This window comes from Priapulus caudatus, unplaced genomic scaffold (genome assembly GCF_000485595.1).
Source record: "Priapulus caudatus unplaced genomic scaffold, Priapulus_caudatus-5.0.1 Scaffold117, whole genome shotgun sequence".
Lineage (NCBI taxonomy): Eukaryota > Metazoa > Priapulida > Priapulimorpha > Priapulimorphida > Priapulidae > Priapulus > Priapulus caudatus.
The window spans coordinates 425562-431957 of record NW_014577178.1 but is presented as its reverse complement, the minus strand read 5'-3'; positions in this window follow the sequence as shown (position 1 = coordinate 431957).

The window sequence follows — 6396 nt, the reverse complement described above, 5'->3', positions numbered from 1 at the left end:
CGCGCGGCTATGACCGGTGAAACGAAACGTCACGAATTCTATTTTTATCCTCCAAAAATGGAAAAGTGGGCGGGGTCTATTTTTATCCTCCAATCACAGGTCGGAGCAATTCCTCTGTTTAGACGCATGTCAACAAGCGGTCCAAACCCGGTGCTAAATCGCAATACGCATGCGCCAAGCCTTATTTATGTCACGTAATTGTACGCTCGCTGTGCCTCGCTGTCTGCGGGGTGACGTGGCGAGCTGAACGGAGAACCGATGACTCATCTAATGTATAGGATCAAATATGCAGTCTGTACGCTACGATTTGGCGCGCCTCAGGCCCGGGCCGGACGCGCGCTAGTTTAACACCATATCAAATTTTGCAGTCCGTACGGGGTATCATGCATGTGCAAAGACTGGCTATTGGCACATGTACACTTTGCGGTGGAAAGACTGCTTGTAATTTGTATGCAGAGGGTCACAATTCATACCACCTATGATCGAACGTACGAGTCGTGCGTGCGGAAACGTAATTTCTCTTGTTCCGGTATATATTTTATATTCCAGTTATCTATTTCCGATTCAAAACGAGCTAAATGGACGGGTCACTTACCAGTGGAATGGTTAGTGGGGCAATCATAGCTCCGATGCGACCTATTGATGATGATAGCCCAACTCCTATATTTCTTATGGTAGAAAAACGGAAATAAAAGGTAGTTGAAGAACGAATCGTTAAAATACTGACTGTCTGGCATGTGATTATTGATTAGGAGGTAAAGCATATATATCTGAGAAAAATTCGGTAATCATACTATACGCAGGGCGCACAATTAGAAGAAACAATAGAATTAAAGGATTTAAAGTTTTATCATAAACTAGCACCAACCCCCAAAAATATATGCCGTGATTTTCTCTTACCTGACGACTGTCGGGTATAATTCTGCCGTATAGAGATAAATACAAGCAAACGACGCTGTGATTCCAGACTTTCCAACCATCGTCAACGTTGTTAGCAACCATTCTAGATCTGTTAAAAACGACAATTAGAGCTTCATCAATGTCGTTTAGGAACTATACTACGCAGGATAACTTTACCATCGAAACGCAAAGTCCGAAAAATTTGTGATTCCACGTGGAAAGTTAGTCTGAAACTATATGCACTCATTGTTACGTGCAACAAGACAACTGTTACCTTTGGCGTCGCAGCTGTTAGAATTCGTGTATTCTTTCACAAAATAAATGGCGAAGATTGGGAGCCCGGCGAGCAGCAGGAAAAAAGACGTCGTTTTTCTTCTACCAACCCTGAAAGAATAACAGGTTCACAGCACGATAGGCCAATAGTGTCGCTAATGGGAAAATAAATGAAGATGACAATTAATTCGTATGTATAGCCGTTACAATACAGGCAGTATACAAATTTGTTAGTTCGCACTGTAAGTGATCTTACCAGTCGACAAGCAAAAGAGCGGCAAGAAAGGCAGGTACCTCCACCGCTCCCATCAGAAAGGCGTTCAGGTAGAAGTTTCCAGACAGTGTTGATGTACCGAAAGATAATCCATAGTACACCAGTGCAACTATTATCCTGTAATGATCATGTCTATATATATATATATATATGTGTGTGTGTGTGTGTGTGTGTGTGTGTGTGTGTGTGCGTGTGTGGTTGTGGTGTGTGCTGTGTGTGTGCGTGTGTGTGTGTGTGTGTGTGTGTGATGTGTGTGTGTGTGTTGTGTGTTGTTGTATGTGCGTGTGTGTGTATGTGCTTGTGTGTGTGTGGTGTGTGCTGTGTGGTGTGGTGTTGTGTGAGAGAGAGAGAGTGCGTGCGTACGTGCGTGGGTGCGCGCGCGCGCGCGCGTGTGTGTGTGTGTGTGTGTGTGTGTGTGTGTGTGTGTGTGTGTGTGTGTGCATGTGTTTATCCAGTACTCAGCAATAAATTTTGTCGTAAGAAAGTCATTCTTCTGACGGACTCTATTATATTATTTATATTATTATTCTCTCTATTAAAAATATGTCTAGCAATGAAACGTAATCTGATTTTGTTAAAAGTTTTCTTTTTGCAAGCCACCACTTAGGTTATAATTAAATTGTGAGATGTGTGGATAGGCCTATAGGAGTAACGAGTAGCGCGTACAGGCTCAGCGACCCATCCCATAGCAGTGGCAGGGAGGGGCCCACTGGTTCACTCATTTCAACCACTGACCATATAAAATGCATCAGCGTGGAGTACAAGCGTAGACCAGGCGTTCGGTAGACATCTAACAGCGAGCTCCGCTTCGGTGGGTCTCCTTCGCTCTCTGCGTTGTCTTGTGAATCGGTGCGCGTGAGGCAGTTCTCTGGTATGCGGACGTTGTTGATTCTGGCGCCGCGCTGTAGAACCTTTTCTGCCTCCTCTAATCTGTTTCTGGAAGCTAACCAATGCACCGACTCCGGCAGCAAGCTGGCACCAACAGGGAAGACGTGCAGTGGTACGACAATCTTCAAATTACACACGCATTTCACGCACACCTTGAATTTAACGCAGCGGAACGGATCTTTCCTTCAGCAGATGCTAATATTATAATATATTATTTGAAACTTCGGCAGTTGGTCACTGTTTATATACTTTATAATAGCTTGACACAATTTTGTGCACTGTTTGTGTCACAATCTGAGAGTCGAGAACCAGTGTTGGTTTAAAAGCTTTCAATGATCTCTGTTTCCGTCACTTGTTAACTTTACCAGAAATAGGAAAATACGATGGCAAGAGGAAGCGAGATGATGATTTGGAGGATCCTCCAGTCTTGCACAAGGTAGGCCAGAAGAGGAAGCGTCATGATTCCTACGCTCCACATGATTTCATCACATGTTCCCACGAAGGACCTCAGCGATGGTGGCACCGATTCACAGAGAAGCACAAATGTCGCCAAATATGCCCCCTGGATAAAAGTGTGAAATCCACGAATCTACATGTTCATTGCACAGAATAGTTGATTGCTTAACTGCGTGGGAGAATTTTTAACGTTTTTAAATGCGAATGAATAATCTAATCATCACAGCAAAATTGATTACTCGAAAACAGCATCTAAATAATGCAATCGGACAACGATAATCGACCCGATCGCATAATGACATGACCATGCAGCTAACCGTTTGTGCGGTTGCAATCAGAAAGTTCATGATGATAAACTGTGTGTACGTCTGCGTGAAGGCCTGTATTAATCCAAACGCGAGGAACAGGATGTTGCTCCAAATCATGGCAGGTTTCCGCCCCAAAATGTCAGCTAATTGAGGTGCAATCAGCGAACCAACAAATTTGCCGAACATGAACACTGTCGAGGTGAATGGGACGGCAAGCTTTTTATCACAGACGAGATCCCACTGAAAAAATACGACAATGGAAAGATCAACGTCAACATTATCATGGTCATTCTATGCTACATCGTTTTTATTATTCTATTCTATTTTATCACTAATACAATTCTTCATTATACATATTAGTGCAGCAGATAACCACAACAATTGTGCATTTTATTAGCAAAGCATGAAATTTCTAGCATAGTTAGTATATACCATGATGTTTAATTTAAGATGTGGGGGGAAGTCAGATTTGACCTCTGAGGACCGTGAGAGGTCAAATCCAAGATGGCCGCCAGTCCACCGGGTCTTAATGTTCAAACGCACTTAATTTTTGAACCAAACAGCGTACAAAAACATTTAAGGTGTCGATTCCAACTAAATTGGGGATGACCATTCATTTGGTGATACCTTTGAGATCGCTTGAACTCAAGGACATGCATTTAGGCCAAGGTCAAGGTCGAATTACGTTCAAAAAGTCAAATATCCTATTTTCAAATATCCTATTGGTAATGTTCAAAACAGAACAGAACACACACAGCACAGTCACACACAAGCAGCACACAGCACACAGCACAGCACAGAGCTGCTTTGGCACACTTGCAGCGTCCAGTGCACGCTTTCTCGCAGCGACAATGGATCAATTCATGGCACGATTTTGCTGCTTTAGGGAGAGTGGTCCAAAGAGGCTGCCACTCAGTTGTTTCCTTTGTTCAGCCCTAGTCAGATGGTTCTGGAATCTCTGGATCCATGACCAATGCCTGGTTCCAACAGTTGGCCTGGTAGCAAGAGCGCTTGATGTGCTGCTTCAGTGCTGCCTGGGTTGGAGGAATGTTCTCTAGAGTTCTAGATTTCTGTGTGAAGAGCTGTTTCCTGGCATCATTCACTTACGTGCTCTCACTGGTTCGGTCATACAGCAGCACCACAAAACGCTCTAGCAATAGCATTGATCCTTCACTGACCTCACTCGGCATGCATAGGAGTTCACTGAAAGCATCATTCACCTCTGGGAAAGACTTCCAAGTTTCCCAGGCAGTCTTCTTTCCTCAGCCAGCGAATGCAGATACAGTGTCACATCCGGTGAAAGCGTAAAAGACTGGGAGAGTGAGACACTGTGTTGGATTCATTGTGGCAAGCATTTCGTGAACAGCTATGTACCGAACGCTTGAGCCAACACCAAAGGCCACCAACAGCTCATAAGGAGCTATCTTGCAGAATGAAGCCACAGCCAGTACCACCACATCAGTATCAATGGTACGTATGGTCACCCTTTTGCACAGCATCTGCCACATGCGGAAGTGGACAAGTGTCAGTCTCCTCTTGTGAACATGAGGCAAGGCGGCCCAAGGATGACTCGACAGGAGAGCACAGGACCCCACTTCCAACTGTTGCATACAGTTCCTTGCCTTCTGCTAGAGGAATGTGAACAGCCTCGCGTGACAGGAAAGCAAATAATTCGGGTTTGTTCTCATTGACTCGAAGGAAGTCCTTCCAGTTCTTTGGCATCACAGTAGAAGGAGCCACCCTTTTCCTGATACCCTTTCCCCTATTCTGTCTGAGTGAGGCTTTCAGGCTGGCAGGTAGGTATACATCCCAGACAAGGACGATGCGGCTGCATTTCTCGAGTTCAGCAGAGATATATGGTGCAAACACTCTTTCTGCATACTCTTTAAATGTTCTTGATGTCCCAGGATTTAGCATTTGAACCACAGCTGCACCATCGAAAATTGTTGCATCAGCCACAAGCACACTATTGTTTTTGAGCAGATCTGATTCCAGGCAGCGAAGTAGATCTGCTTTAACCCCAAACCGCAATTTTCCTCCAGTTGACAGAGCTGGCGGGGCTTCCTGGTTTTCATGGGAGAAGTCACTCTTCAGTGCTGCGAGATGTGCCTTCTGATTTGACTTAATCTTGACCGGTGGCCTACTGAAAAGTGGCAACTTGTTCTTTGGAAGTGTCTGTGTGACAGGTGTGGTACACTGTTCTAACCTTTCTGTCACAAACTTAGTGTACTGCTTCTCACCAAGGGTCTCAATCCTTCTCACAGTTTTAGCCACTTGGGTGTCCATGATGTCCCTTGTGTCAATGACTAGTAGGTCTTGGCTGTGTTCTAGAAATGTATTCCCCATCTCTTTCAGCACTGTCACAAGTGCCTTAACCTCCTTCAGGAATGCTGCTTGCACTCCAGGTTGCTGGTCATGGTGAGGGTGTCCAGTGTCAACAGCCTCACCCTGTTGTTTATGGCCTGTTTTTTTTCTTTTTATAATAGATACTTAATATCATATATTTTCCTACCAAATTCTAGAACTATCATCAAAATAGGCTATTTGTGGGTCAAATCAGAAATTTTTTTCCGGGGGTGCATGCCCCCGGACCCCCCTAGCAGGGTTTCGCGCCTTCGCCGCTCGCCCTACCGTCCGTGCCGGAAAAACAGTTACCTGCTATTCATTGTCAAATTACCTGCTTTGTCAAAAGTTAACAAGAACCCTGGTAGCCACTGTTTGAGATAATTTTTCTTGTCAATATTATCATTGGTTATTATGGTAATTTTTTACTGGTTTGTGAATGTAACATTTGTTATGAACATGGATGAGTGGGTTGTTTGATTTGTTTGATGTAAGTCTGTGTAACTCATTTTTAATTATTTCAGATATGTTGGACATCCCTGTGTACAAGTCTAAGATTCAGTCACTGCATGTGCTATTCACCTTGTTTTCAGAGTTCAAAAACTCTGCGGTAAGTAACACACACTGTTAAACTGTCTACGTCACGAATTTCGAGCACCAGCAAGTAGTATATTTGTGTGTTATTTGTACAAAATAAAATGTATGAAAATACAATTAGCGTTTCTGTTTACTTTTCATGCTTATATACCTTCTTTATACTCCCTAATTTGCCGGTGCATTCAATGTAACCAAACGCTCGATACAACAACAACCGCCATGAATTCGAAAATTCTTGCGTGGCGCCCAGACGCAGCTAGCCGATATAGCGAACATTTGCGGTAAACGAGGCAATGGCGAAATTATTGTGGCAGCCATGGAAATTCCTTGTAAACTTAAGCGGGAGTTTCTCATATA